The sequence below is a fragment of the Nomascus leucogenys genome, chromosome 22a (assembly GCF_006542625.1).
Source record: "Nomascus leucogenys isolate Asia chromosome 22a, Asia_NLE_v1, whole genome shotgun sequence".
In the NCBI taxonomy this organism is placed as follows: Eukaryota; Metazoa; Chordata; class Mammalia; order Primates; family Hylobatidae; genus Nomascus; species Nomascus leucogenys.
In genome coordinates, this window is record NC_044402.1 from 61,014,218 (window position 1) to 61,029,957 (window position 15,740).

Here is a 15,740-nt window from a genome sequence, read left to right on the forward strand (position 1 = left end):
CTTTATACATCCAAGTTTCCAGATGAACTATAGCTATGTGGGATTTATATTTCACTCTATGGTTAAAAATGACAATTCAATATGGGGACTCATAACCTAATACAAAGTCATGAGAAAAATACGTAGAACGGTTTTACTGAGTTACTGCACAGTGCAATAATATCAGCCAATGTTTCTATCACCTTGAATCAGAGTTTTCTTCATCCACAGGAAGACCACGTGGTGTTACTCAAATTTGTCCTCATAAAGAACATTTACTTCCCTGTCTCTCCTATTTTAAAGAGTGTATGTGATTCTGAGATGAAATTAATTTTGAAAGGGTGCATTTATGACAATTATGTATTGTATGTGTATAGAGCCCCAAGGAACACATCAATTTTACACCAGCTATTAGGAAATACAACTGGGATGAATTGGTTGATATTTATAAAATACTTGAAGACTAAAAAGGACTTCAGGGTTGGGCACGGCGGCTCATGCCTGTGATCCCGGCACTTTGGGAGGCCGAGACGGGTGAATCACAAGGTCAGGAGTTCAAGACCAGCCTGGCCAACATAGTGAAAACCCGTCTTTACAAAAAATACAAAAAATTAGCCGGGCGTGGTGGCAGGCACCTGTAATCACAGCTACTCAGGAGGCTCAGGTGGGAGAATCACTTGAACCTGGGAGGCAGAGGTTGAAGGAGGTTGCAGTGAGCCGAGTTCGTGCCATTGCACTCCAGCCTGGGTGACAGGGCAAGACTCCATCTCAAAAAAAAAAAAAAAGACTTCAGGAAATGTGTAAGAGCAACTGTGCAAAACTATGACGTCTTAAGAGCCCAGGTTAAAGCCCTGACAAAGTCTGTTTTGGCTGCCATCTTTCCAAGAAGCCAATTAAATTGTATGAAACTTGTTGTGTTCATTTCATTCAAAGAAAATCTAGAACACAATAACCTGTTATTTCCCAAACTTTTCTGAAGAGATGACTTTCACTTCCAAAAATAATCAGGCTTAAACCAAATAACGATTTGTTGATTAATTTTTCATCAGCTGTGTATATATGTTCACACACACACACACACACACAAAACCAATCATTTCCGAGCGTTCTTTAAAGTTTTGAAAGTGTTTTAATGTTTTAATACTCATTATTTTATTTTGTCTTCTCAACATTCCTATGTGATATACTCAGGGACAAATATTATTAGCTCTTTTTTATGAATGAGAAAACTAACTTTTAACAGTTAAAAGACATGTTGAGTGCCTCAGCTAAACAAGAAATGCTCCTAGGACTACACTCAGGCTTCAAAATTCTTAACTTGCCTCATTTCTATTGTTTCCCTGCTTTATCAGAAATATATGGCTAATTTGCAGCAGAAGTAAAGTGTTAAAAATTTTTACCAATTTAAAAGTTTTATGATTATGGTTTGAACCAGTCATATTACTGATCTGGTTGGTATCTTGCAAAAAAAAAAAAATTCCTCCTGATAAATACATAATAGCTTCCAAGACTAAAACAAGGAAAGTTTAGAATTTGCACGTCTGCTATAAGAGGTTTTCATGCAAAATAATTTATAAATTTGTATTTTAATAGGGGAGTTCAGTTTTGACTTAGAAAACTATTACCACCTGATGAGAAAGTTATTATATCCTGAGGTCCATTACTGCTATTTCGATGATGGAAGAAAGTGCCAAAAACATCAAGCAGATCATTGTGAAGTGCTTGCATGATAACTTCAAAGATGGTGTCATAGAAAGCTAAGTGATTTGGGGGTTTTGATGGCATTAGATGGACTGCATTGCAGAATCTTAGGGTTGGGGCAGAATACATTTATTGCTCTGGGTAGATAATTTGAGAGATACAGACTCACTTTTGAAAGGTGCCTTCCTAGCTGGGGCAGAAATATACATATCTTAAAACTCATACCCTTCAATTTTGTATTATTGGTTTGTCAGTGTGCCTTTAAGCATGTATAATACTAAGTTGCCTTATGTTTTCAGAAAAATAGGTGGAGCATCAATTGTTATTTTATCACTTTAAAATTTCAATTTAATGACAAAGCTAGGATATGTTCCTTCTACTCTACTGATAGAATAAACATATAACTATTACTTTAAACACAATTCAGCAGGGTTGGTTTATTTAGAAATTGACCTGCACATTTGAAAGCCTACCAGAGTGCTTTGCATATGGGAGATACTCAATAAATATTTAATAATAATAATGAAATACATATCTATCAAGTAAAAGTACATCTTCTTCCATAGGCACTTTAAGTTAAATTATAATACCAGCATGCATTTGTCGCTTTTATGATTTATTCTTTAAAAATGAAAAAATATAAATGGTGAATACATCTCAATAAGACAAGGCAATACTGAAACAACAGGCAAAATAACATTTTTATTAAAAACTTATTTAGAAATCCACTAAGCTAGATCAATTTATGAAGATCATCTTTTGGATTTTCAAGATTTTTACCATTTATTTATTACTGCTTTTACTAAAAATGAGCTCATAGGATTTGAGGAGTAGCAGGCACATATTTTTTATTTGCCTCATGATATCAGTTAATCTGATATTATAAAACCACAGAAAATTTTATATTTCATTATTTCATAATTACTGTATTCCTCTGTAAAGTAAATTGTTTAGAGTTTATAAATAAAGGTAAGCATCACAGAATAATGGCTGTTAGGAATTGGTAATAGAAGTTTGGCTTTAATGAATCATACATTTGTTTTTAATTTTTTTTTTTTACTTAATAAAGCAAAAGGATCAAGAAGATCAGCTGATAGTGACAGAAATTCCAAAACGACACTGGCTTAAGTGGATAGAAATTCATTTCTAAGAAAGACTTATAGGATTTCATATAGATATGCTTAATTCTTTTCATTGTAATGTTGAAAAACATTTTAATCAGGATCTAACTATATTTCCAAATCGGTATTAGCCAAATTTGACGTTCAGTGTGAACAGTCTCCCTGCTTCAGTATTTCCATTTAAAAATTAGAAATTAAAGATATTGTGGGCAAATATGAGAATTAGATACAACAATAAACACTGGTGAATTGCATAACATTTGCATTTAATTAAATTAAAATCTCTAAAAGAGTGGTGGATCTTGACTCCTTATCCAATTTGCCAGTCTGTGTCTTTTAATGGGAGCATTTAGCCCATTTACATTTAAAGTTAATATTGTTATGTGTGAATTTGATCCTGTCAAGACCCATCAGTGTGCTGTATTCAGGAAACCCATCTGACGTGCAGAGACACACATAGACTCAAAATAAAGGGATGGAGGAAGATCTACCAAGCAAATGGAAAACAAAAAAAGACAGGGGTTGCAATCCTAGTCTCTGATAAAATAGACTTTAAACCAACAAAGATCAAAAGAGACAAAGAAGGCCATTACATAATGGTAAAGGGATCAATTCAACAAGAAGAGCTAACTATCCTAAATATATATGCACCCAACACAGGAGCACCCAGATTCATAAAGCAAGTCCTGCGTGACCTACAAAGAGACTTAGACTCCCACACAACAATAATGGGAGATTTTAACACCCCACTGTCAACATTAGACAGATCAACGAGACAGAAAGTTAACAAGGATACCCAGAAATTGAACTCAGCTCTGCACCAAGCGGACCTAATAGGCATCTACAGAACTCTCCACCCCAAATCAACAGAATATACATTTTTTTCAGCACCACACCACACCTATTCCAAAATTGACCACATAGTTGGAAGTAAAGCTCTCCTCAGCAAATGTAAAAGAACAGAAATTATAACAAACTGTCTCTCAGACCACAGTGCAATCAAGCTAGAACTCAGGATTAAGAAACTCACTCAAAACTGCTCAACTACATGGAAACAGAACAACCTACTCTTGAATCACTACTGGGTACATAATGAAATGAAGGCAGAAATAAATATGTTCTTTGAAACCACTGAGAACAAAGACACAACATATCAGAATCTCTGGGACACATTCAAAGCAGTGTGTAGAGGGAAATTTATAGCACTAAATGCCCACAAGAGAAAGCAGGAAAAATCCAAAATTGACACCCTAACATCACAATTAAAAGAACTAGAAAAGCAAGAGCAAACACATTCAAAAGCTAGCAGAAGGCAAGAAATAACCAAAATCAGAGCAGAACTGAAGGAAATAGAGACATAAAAAACCCTTCAAAAAATTAATGAATCCAGGAGCTGGTTTTTTGAAAAGATCAACAAAATTGATAGACCGCTAGCAAGACTAATAAAGAAGAAAAGGGAGAAGAATCAAATGGATGCAACAAAAAATGATAAAGGGGATATCACCACCGATCCCACAGAAATACAATCTACCATCAGAGAATACTACAAACACCTCTACGCAAACAAACTAGAAAATCTACAAGAAATGGATAAATTCCTCAACACATACACCCTCCCAAGACTAAACCAGGAAGAAGTTGAATCTCTGAATAGACCAATAACAGGCTCTGAAATTGTGGCAATAATCAATAGCTTACCAACCAAAAAGAGTCCAGGACCTGATGGATTCATAGCCGAATTCTACCAGAGGTACAAGGAGGAACTGGTACCATTCCTTCTGAAACTATTCCAATCAATAGAAAAATAGGGAATCCTCCCTAACACATTTTATGAGGCCAGCATCGTCCTGATACCAAAGCCTGGCAGAGACACAACCAAAAAAGAGAATTTCAGACCAATATCCTTGATGAACATTGATGCAAAAATCCTCAATAAAATACTGGCAAACCGAATCCAGCAGCACATCAAAAAGCTTATCCACCATGATCAAGTGGGCTTCATCCCTGGGATGCAAGGCTGGTTCAACATATGCAAATCAATAAATGTAATCCAGCATATAAAGAGAACCAAAGACAAAAACCACATGATTATCTCAATAGATACAGAAAAGGCCTTTGACAAAATTCAACAACTCTTCGTGCTAAAAACTCTCAATAAATTAGGTATTGATGGGACATATCTCAAAATAATAAGAGCTATCTATGACAAACCCACAGCCAATATCATACTGAATGGGCAAAAACTGGAAGCATTCCCTTTGAAAACTGGCACAAGACAGAGATGCCCTCTCTCACCACTCCTATTCAACACAGTGTTGGAAGTTCTGGCCAGGGCAATCAGGCAGGAGAAGGAAATAAAGGGTATTCAATTAGGAAAAGAGGAAATCAAACTGTCCCTGTTTGCAGATGACATGATTGTATATCTAGAAAACCCCATTGTCTCAGCCCAAAATCTCCTCAAGCTGATAAGCAACTTCAGCAAAGTCTCAGGATACAAAATCATTGTACAAAAATCACAAGCAGTCTTGTACACCAATAACAGACAAACAGAGAGCCAAATCATGAGTGAACTCCCATTCACAATCGCTTCAAAGAGAATAAAATACCTAGGAATCCAATTTACAAGGGACATGAAGGACCTCTTCAAGGAGAACTACAAACCACTGCTCAATGAAATAAAAGAGGATACAAACAAATGGAAGAACATTCCATGCTCATGGGTTGGAAGAATCAATATCGTGAAAATGGCCATACTGTCCAAGGTAATTTACAGATTCAATGCCATCCCCATCAAGCTACCAATGACTTTCTTCGCAGAATTGGAAAAAACTACTTTAAAGTTCACATGGAACCAAAAAAGAGCCTGCATCACCAAGTCAATCCTAAGCCAAAAGAACAAAGCTGGAGGCATCATGCTACCTGACTTCAAACTATACTACAAGGCTACAGTAACCCATACAGCATGATACTGGTACCAAAACAGAGACATAGATCAATGGAACAGAACAGAGCCCTCAGAAATAATGCCACATATCTACAACTATCTGATCTTTGACAAACCTGACAAAAACAAGCAATGGGGAAAGGATTCCCTATTTAATAAATGGTGCTGGGATACTGGCTAGCCATATTGGAAAGCTGAAACTGGATCCCTTCCTTACACCTTATACAAAAATTAATTCAAGATGGATTAAAGACTTACATTTTAGAACTAAAACCATAAAAACCCTGGAAGAAAACCTAGGCAATACCATTCAGGACATAAGCATGGGCAAGGACTTCATGTCTAAAACATCAAAAGCAATGGCAACAAAAGTCAAAATTGACAAATGGGATCTAATTAAACTAAAGAGCTTCTGCACAGCAAAAGAAACTACCATCAGAGTGAACAGGCAACCTACAAAATGGGAGAAAATTTTCGCAACCTACTCATCTGACAAAGGGCTAATATCCAGAATCTACAATGAACTCAAACAAATTTACAAGAAAAAAACAACCTCATCAAAAAGTGGGCAAAAGACGTGAACAGACATTCTCAAAAGAAGACATGTGTGCAGCCAAAAAACACATGAAAAAATGCTCATTATCACTGGCCATCAGAGAAATGCAAATCAAAACCACAATGAGATACCATCTCACACCAGTTAGAATGGCCATCATTAAAAAGTCAGGAAACAACAGGTGCTAGAGAGGATGTGGAGAAATAGGAACACTTTTACACTGTTGGTGGGACTGTAAACTAGTTCAACCATTGTGGAAGTCAGTGTGGCGATTCCTCAGGGATCTAGACCTAGAAATACCATTTGACCCAGCCATCCCATTACTGGGTATATACCCAAAGAATTATAAATCATGCTGCTATAAAGACACATGCACATGTATGTTTATTGCGGCACTATTCACAATAGCAAAGACTTGGAACCAACCCAAATGTCCAACAATGATAGACTGGATTAAGAAAATGTGGCACATATACACCATGGAATACTATGCAGCCATAAAAAAGGATGAGTTCATGTCCTTTGTAGGGACATGGATGAAACTGGAAACCATCATTCTCAGTAAACTATCACAAGGACAAAAAACCAAACACCGCATGTTCTCACTCATAGGTGAGAATTGAACAATGAGAACACATGGACACAGGAAGGGGAACATCACACTCTGGGGACTGTTGTGGGGTGGGGGGAGGGGGAAAGGACAGCATTAGGAGATATACCTAATGCTAAATGACGAGTTAATGGGTGCAGGAAATCAACATGGCACATGGATACATATGTAACAAACCTGCACATTGTGCACATGTACCCTAAAACTTAAAGTGTAATAATAATAATAAAGAAAAAAAATAGTGGTGAAAATGTAATTATAGCATAGCTTGAAACAAACTGATCAATTTTCTCAGGAACCTCAGAATAAATTCTAGACATTCTTACAATTGAGTCTGTATCTACACAATATCCTCTGTGTGCATCAGCCCTATATTTTTAGTTGTACTTCCCCCCACCCATTTAAACTTGGATGCTTATAGTGACCTGAGAACCAAATGAAGCAATAGAGAATGAAATTCTGTTATGACCTTTACAATCTAAGGTCAGTGGTCATGAATACCAAGAAATTTCGGAACTATTTGATACTGGGGATGAAAGGGCTAATTTTCTAGTTGCTAATGGCTAAATGAATTTCTCATCTTCAACAATATTTGTCTTTGTGCCTTACCTTTAAAAGAGGTATCCTTTGATAAGTCTCTAGTTTTTTTATAATAGAGTAATCTTTTAATGACTTCTTAAAAAGATCAATATGTACAGTAATTGCTCACTTCCCAGCCCCTCCACGCACCCCCCTCAACCCGCCTACCCAGGCTGGTATCACTAAGTTCCACCCTATGGAATGTAAGGAGAAGTATCATTTGGCAGCTTCTGAGATCTTTCCTTAAGAGACAGCTGCCACTTGACTTTTACTCCTTTGTCTTGATCTTTTGTATTTTTCTGCTGGCAGAAATGTAGGCATTACAGAGGGACATAGAGTAGTCCCGTTGAACCATTATATGACCTTGGAAATAAAGGTGCTGGGCAATGGAGCAACAAGAAGAATGAAGTGTGGGTATCCAACACCATAGAGTACAATTCCAGCACAGGGCTACCCACTTCCAGATTTACTGGTGAGAAATCAGTTTCTATCTTATTTAAGCAACCGTCATTTTGAATTTTTGTCACTCTCAGCTGAGCCTAATCATAACTAAAACAGCACACACAATTGCCATTAAAGTTGCTAGGACAATGTCGTATTTCATTGAACCCAAGGCATCATCAAATGTAAGAAAGCATCTCAATTTCAGAGGTGTTAACGGGTGAAAAAAAATATGCATCTGAAAATGGATGAACTGTGATATTTCCTTAAATGAGTTCCTTAGAACACTAGTTCTGAGGAATTTTAATAGGTAATTACAAAAGGAGTTAATAAAATAGTTCTGAGAAACACTGGTTTTGAAAATTAGATTTTTGTCTTCTCTGCAGTATATTTTTTACAAACTGCTAATGTATGTGAGCTTGAAAACATGATAATAATGTTCATGATGTTAAATGTTCAGGATTTGGTCCAATGCAAAATATTTTATTTTATTTCATTTACTTCATATCATTTTTATTGTGAAGCAGATCAATGAACTAGTCTTTTTTTTTTTTTTTTTTTTTTTTTTTTGAGACAGAGTCTTGCTCTGTCACCCAGGAGTGCAGTGGCGGGATCTAGGCTCACTGCAAGCTCTGTCTCCCGGGTTCAAACGATTCTCCTGCCTCAGCCTCCCTAGTAGCTGGGACTACAGGTGTGTGCCACCACACCCAGCTAATTTTTCTTCGTATTTTTAATAGAGATGGGGTTTCACCGTGTTAGCTAGGATGGTCTCGATCTCCTGACCTTGTGATCCGCCCACCTTGGCCTCCCAAAGTGCTGAGATTACAGGCATAAGCTACTCCTCCTCACCGAACTAGTGTTTTATGGAACATACTTTAGGTCAAGACAGACCCAGACATGGAGAGGCCAGAGAGTACGTGCCTGTACTATGAACACACAAAATGACTTTAGAAATCTACTTTTTAACAGCCTAAAATATTTATTCATAGAGAAGAAAATAATAAATTTTTACATTTGTTTTTGAAGATTTGTCCTGCAGTTATCAATTAGGTCCCACTGTGTTCAAGCCATATTCAATTTTACCACAGTGTTATACATCAGACTGTGACTAGTGCAGAAATATCACATTGAAACCTGAAAATTGATTTGAGAGATAAGACATTCATTCTGCTACAAGTGCAGGTGAATAAGGAGTGAGGCCAGGTGTATATTTTCTAAAGTTTACCAAAGGGTGTGAGGTTCCATTCTGATAGAGGCAGAAATAGTAAGAAGAAAGAAACACAAGTTTGACGCTCTTTGAATTTTAAAATTCTTATTTCAGCGACAGCAAGAACAACTATTATCCTACTCTGTTCTCGGCTTTTCCCTACATGGATGAAAAAATTCTGAGATGAGCTGAAGGAAACATATACAAACACAGACTCCACCGTAACATCTGGCCCTGCCTCTCTTCCCCTCTTCTACGGCACCATCAGCCCTTCCTGTATTCCAGAAGCCTGATGCCATTTGCCTTACGTTCGTGTGTGTGGGAGCTAAACATGAATTTTATGGAGAAAATGGTCATTATTGCTTAATATTATAAAAAGTATATAACTGTGTTTTTCCCTTTTATACTCAACATTTTGGTTTCTACAGAGGCTTCTTTTTATAAGGGTGACATATGGTATTGCAATCAAGTAGGAGATGTTTGTTCAGACAGGGTTATTCCTAGTCAAATCAAAAATTTCAAATCCCAGCCTGGCACGATGGCTCACACCTGTAATCCCAACATTTTGGGAGGCCGAAGCGGGTGGATTACCTGAGGGCAGCAGTTCAAGAGCAGCCTGGCCAACATGGCAAAACCCTGTCTCTACTAAAAATACAAAGATTAGCCGGGCTTGGTGGCAGGTGCCTGTAATCCCAGCTACTCAGGAGGCTGAGGCAAGGAGAATTGTTTGAACTCAGGAGGCAGAGGTTGCAGGAAGCAGAGATAGCAGCACTGCATGCCAGTATGGGCAACAGAGCAAGACCCTGTCTCAAAATAAATAAATAAATAAATAAATAAATAAATAAATATAAAAAATAAAATAAAATAAAATTCAAATCCCATGAACAGTAAAAACTAAACTTGGAAAATTACTTTAAGATTTTCAAAGATATTTCTCATGCCTCAGTACTTGGCTGTCACTGAAATATATTTCTGAAAGGAAAAAAATCCTCATATTATTACTAATGACTAGAGAAAAAAATCCAGTCTATGAACTGCTATGTGTTATCTAGAGAATAATAAAGTATCCAGATGATTAAAAAAATTTTCCATTTCTCACCTCAAAAATCATTGGCTTTAAAGATTTTTATTATAAAATAAATAAAGTATTATTTTACTTTAACTTCCAACATACTACAGAAAGTATAACATTTTTTTCTTTGTTAGTTAATGCCAACATATTAATATATATTGGATGACTGAGAAAGGATGCTGTTCTGGTTAGCTATGAGTTTGACTCAAACAATTTTAGAATATTGTACTTACAGCAATCTGATATTATGTAATACAGTACACCAACAGGTTTTAAATGCCGTACTAGCCTTCTTAATATTTTAATTGTTTCCAAATAGTCCCCCCTTAGACATAATACTTACCTGTAATAGCTTTAGTAGCCTAATTAGTCTCCTTGGGAAATAAAATAATTTCAAAATTGCTAAAGAAACAAATTTTAATGGAGCCAAGCATACAAATGAACTCTTAATTTTCACATTTCTATGTGAAAATAGTATTTTTTCAAAATATTTTTAATTTTTTTTTTTTTTTTATTGAGACAGAGTCTGGCTCTGTCGCCCAGGCTGGACTGGAGTGCAGTGGCGCAATCTCGGCTCACTGCAAGCTCCGCCTCCCGGGTTCACGCCATTCTCCTGCCTCAGCCCCCCGAGTAGCTGGGACTACAGGCGCCCGCCACCACGCCCGGCTAATTTTTTGTATTTTTAGTAGAGACGGGGTTTCGCCGTGGTCTCGATCTCCTGACCTCTTGATCCGCCCCGCCCGCCTCGGCCTCCCAAAGTGCTGGGATTACAAGCGTGAGCCACCGCGCCCGGCCTATTTTTAATATTTGTAATAAGATAGAACACAGTGAAGCTTCTTGGTGCTATCTCCCAAATTCACAAGCACTTGCACATTATGTCTGGAAAAACAATCAGGTACAAAGTTGATTTGATTTGATATAAGAGCGTCATAGAACTCTCAGTTCACCAGAAATATATAAACTCTATCAGAGTCAATAAATCAGGCCTACACCTTTCTTTATAAAAGAAAATGCTCCAAATAATGAAGGTTTTAATAACTTAGTCCTTATAACATTAACTTGCCTCCGAACTCTGCTATTCTCCCAAAGTCAATACAAGCGAGAAAGAACACCTTTATATATGACACAATAACATTTATTTAATACTTTACTATATACCAAGTACTGTGCTAAGCATTTCTTATCCAGTATTTCATGGGACTTATGCAACCCTACGAGCTAGATACTACCACCATTGTCATTTTGTGCAGAAGGAGACTGAGGTAATAAGTGAAGGAGCCACTAGACACATTGCGGGAATAATGACTTAAGCTAAGGAATGAAGCCAGGAAACCAGCCAGGGAAAGAAAGAGCTTTCCCAGGAATTCAGGATGACTCATGGCTTATGTTTCCCATCCAGGGAAAATCATTTCCCGAATCTAAACTCTCACCCAAGCAATATGGCCAAGGAGATGTTTATGGAAGGAGGTGCATGGAAATTTTCAGCATGCTTGAAATCAGACCACTTTTGGCTACTGCCCACCCTGGCTGTATGTATAGTCTACCATATGTTGAAAATGATTTTTTAAAAGTTGGGGAAATGTGTGTGGGGCGGTGAGGGGAGTGCACCAGTAATCGAGAAGAATTTCCACAAAAAGAAATTCATTGTCACTGTAGTTGGAGGGAATTTGATATCACATAGTGGGTTTTTCTATGTAGTCAACAGACTAAGAACTAGCTATAAAACTAACTAGTAGCTATAGCTTTCCAAAGCTTCCAGTTCAACTCAGTTCATACTTACTTCATGTTCTTCCTAGGAACACTTGCTGTTATTTCTGATTCTATTCTACCTGCCCACATATTAAAACCTCTCTAACACTCAGAAATGTAGTCCCAGCTACTATGCCCTAGAAATAAGATGCATTTCCTTGACTTACATCATAAGTGTAATAGAACTCTTACTGGTTCAGCTGAATTTCTCTTATTGCTTTCCTGGAATTACTTGGCAATTCCAGGTGTTGCAACTTATTACAATAATTCAAAGCACTAGGTAATTTAAATTCTTCCCAACTCATCATTAAGAGTTTTAATTTAAATATCACCAGAGTGACTTTTATGCAAACAAATCCCCAGGAGCCAGGAAATGATTTTGAACTAAATTTCGTTTTTTTTCTATGGTGAGTGGAAACTTGGGAAAGAAATGTAACTCATTTTCTCTAGAACATAAAATATTCCAAGCTGCAGAAATTTGTTTATAAAGGATATGTTAGAAATAATTTTCAGGAAATATATAGAGACACATAAGTGAGTGTGTGGCCCACCGTGGCCCCCAATAAAAGCAAGTGAAAGAGCAAACCTTATAAAGGTCTGTCCTCTTTTCTTAAATAATGCTGTCTACTATTTTTTCTCACTGAGGGGAACAAAAATGAGAAATAAAACAAAAAAAAACTCTTTTTCTGTTGATCATACAGTTAGGTCACTCAAAACCATAAATCAGAGCCACATCTCTAAAGATTTAAATCTTAACGATTGTAGGGGAGACCCAAAAGTATATCAAAGCTGAACATTTCAGAAAGTTAGCTTTGGTTAAGAGATTAAAAGTCTTTTTACTACTTTGAACCTGAATTGGCCAACGCTATATTGGAACTTGACTAACTGGAGTAAGTAGAGTTAGTAGAGTTCCAATTAGCGTTGGCCCAATTCAGGAACTCTACTAAGGGGAAATGATTTTTTAGATGGCCTGTCTATGAATATAAATAATTCTATGGTGGCTTTTAACCTCTCTCAATCTCGGCTTGACTTAACTTCTCGACCTCAATTTGCCTGTCTTTAAAATGTGAGTAATGATAGTATCCACTACATCATGCTGCTGGGAAAATTAAATGAGATCATGTATGAAACTGTAAGTGCTTTAACACACAACTACTTCATAAACGTCTGTTATTATCTTCTCTGATACTAGTTATAACTTAGAGGGCCCTGTTACTGGAATTTGAATTGGAACAAAAACTCAGGTGATTACATCACTCAAAAGCAAAGTACATTAAACATTTGAAGAGAAACCCGTGCATTTACAACTCATCCAACAGCAAACAACAATCTTGCTTACTAAAGATGCTGAGAGCTTCTAGGCAGCTGAGACTGGATGTCTTCATTGGAGAGTGGAGAGGCTACACTCCAGCAACCTGGAAGCACCACTCTGCCCTGGGCGTTCATAACAGGCCTTGAATACAATCAACATCTCAACTGGAAAGTCTGTGTGCCTGGAGAACACCACACATTGGGTGGTAACACGGCAGATTTGTTAGTAAGAGATTTGTAATAACAAGACTGGTAGAAACTTCTTTGTGCAAGATACCTATTAGCAGATGATAACACCTCTTAAAAATGAAAGGGAAAAACCAATATGATAGTTCAAAGCATAAGAATGTTAGAAAACTTGAGGTAATTTTACAAAGGAGTTTGCCAGGTCATCAGGCAAAATTTGAAGATATCCTTTTAACAGAAATCTTGAGGATTTTTGAGGATCAGCCTTTACTAACCATCAAGGCATATATGTCTGAAGATACTAACATTTATTTTATTCTAATATGATAATGGATATTCCTATAGACAGGACAAAATAACTGTGTTTAGGTAAAAAAGAAAAATTAGAACAATGACTTGCTGAAGTAGTGGCACACTGAATAACCAGTAATCCGAAATTCATATTTGTGTGAAATCATTAGCAATGTAAATGAACACTCAATTATTCTTTTTCTGGATTATCAATTTTATTTTATTTTATTTATTTTTTATTATTATACTTTAAGTTCTGGGATACATGTGTAGAACGTGCAGGTTTGTTACATAGGTATGCATGTGCCATGGTGGTTTGCTGTACCCATCAACCCATCGTCTACATTAGATATTTCTCCTAATGATATCCCTCCCCTAGCCCGCAATCCCCTGACAGGCCCCAGTGCATGATGTTCCCCTCCCTGTGCCCATATGTTCTTATTGTTCAACTCCTGCTTATGAGTGAGAACGTGCGGTGTTTGGTTTTCTGTTCCTGTGTTAGTTTGCTGAGAATGATGGTTTCCAGCTTCATCCATGTCCCTGCAAAAGACATGAACTCATCCTTTTTTATGGCTGCATAGTATTCCATCGTGTATATGTGCCACATTTTCTTTATCCAGTCCATTATTGATGGGCATTTGGGTTGGTTCCAAGTCTTTGCTATTGTGAATGGTGCTGCAATAAACATATGTGTACATGTGTCTTTATAGTAGAATGATTTATAATCCTTTAGGTATATACCCAGTAATGAGACTGCTGGATCAAATGGTATTTCTAGTTCTAGATCCTTAAGGAACTGCCCCACTGCCTCCCACAATGGTTGAGCTAATTTACACTCCCATCACCAGTAAAAAAGCATTCCTATTTCTCCACATCCTCTCCAGCATCTGTTGTTTCCTGACTTTTTAATGATTGCCATTCTAACTGGCATGAGATTGTATCTCACTGTGGTTTTGATTTGCGTTTCTCTAATGACCAGTGATGATGAGCTTTTCTTCATATGTTTGTTGGCCGCATAAATATCTTATTTTGAGAAGTTTCTGTTCATATCCTTTGCCCACTTTTTGATGGGGTTGTTTGTTTTTCTTGTAAATTTGTTTAAGTTCCTAGTAGATTCTGGATATTAGTCCTTTGTCAGATGGATAGACTGCAAAAATTTTCTTCCATTCTGTAGGTTGCCTGTTCACTCTGATGTTAGTTTCTTTTGCTGTGCAGAAGTTCCTTAGTTTAATTAGATTCCATTTGTCTATTTTGACTTTTGTTGCCATTGCTTTTGGTGTTTTATTCATGGAGTCTTTGCCCGTGCCTATGTCCTGAATGGTATTGCCTAGGTTTTCTTCTAGAGCTTTTATGGTTTTAGGTCTTATGTTCAAGTCTTTAATTCATCTTGAGTTAATTTTTGCATAAGGTGTAAGTAAGGGGTCCAGTTTCAGTTTTCTGCATATGGCTAGCCAGTTTTCCCAGCACCATTTACTAAATAGGGAATCCTTTTCCTATTGCTTGTTTTTGTCAGGTTTGTCAAAGATCAGATGGTTGTAAATGTGTGGTGTTATTTCTGAGGCCTTTGTTCTGTTCCATTGGTCTAGATATCTGTTTTAGTACAAGTACCATGCTGTTTTAGTTACAGTAGACTTGTAGTATAGTTTGAAGTCAGGTAGCGTGATGCCTCCATCTTTGCTCTGTTTGCTTAGGATTATCTTGGCTATATGGGCTCTCTTTTCATTCCATATAAAATTTAAAATAGTATTTTCTAATTCTGTGAAGAAAGTCCACAGTAGCTTGATGGGAATAGCATGGAATCTATAAATTACTTTGGGCAGTATGGTCATTTTCACAATATTGATTCTTCCTATCCATGAGCATATGAGTATGGAATGTTTTTGCATTTGTTTGTGTCTTCTCTTATTTTCTTGAGCAGTGGTTCGTAGTTCTCCTTGAAGAGATCCTTCACATCCCCTGTAGGTTGTATTCCCGGGTATCTTATTCTCTGTGT

The 15,740-nt window shown here is 36.9% G+C and overlaps 1 protein-coding gene across 1 annotated transcript in view; it reads right to left on the reverse strand.

The window, feature by feature from the left end:
* The window catches only part of TINAG (tubulointerstitial nephritis antigen), an 85,731-nt gene that overhangs the window by 46,393 nt on the left and 23,598 nt on the right, over positions 1–15,740 (reverse strand). The window lies entirely within an intron of this gene.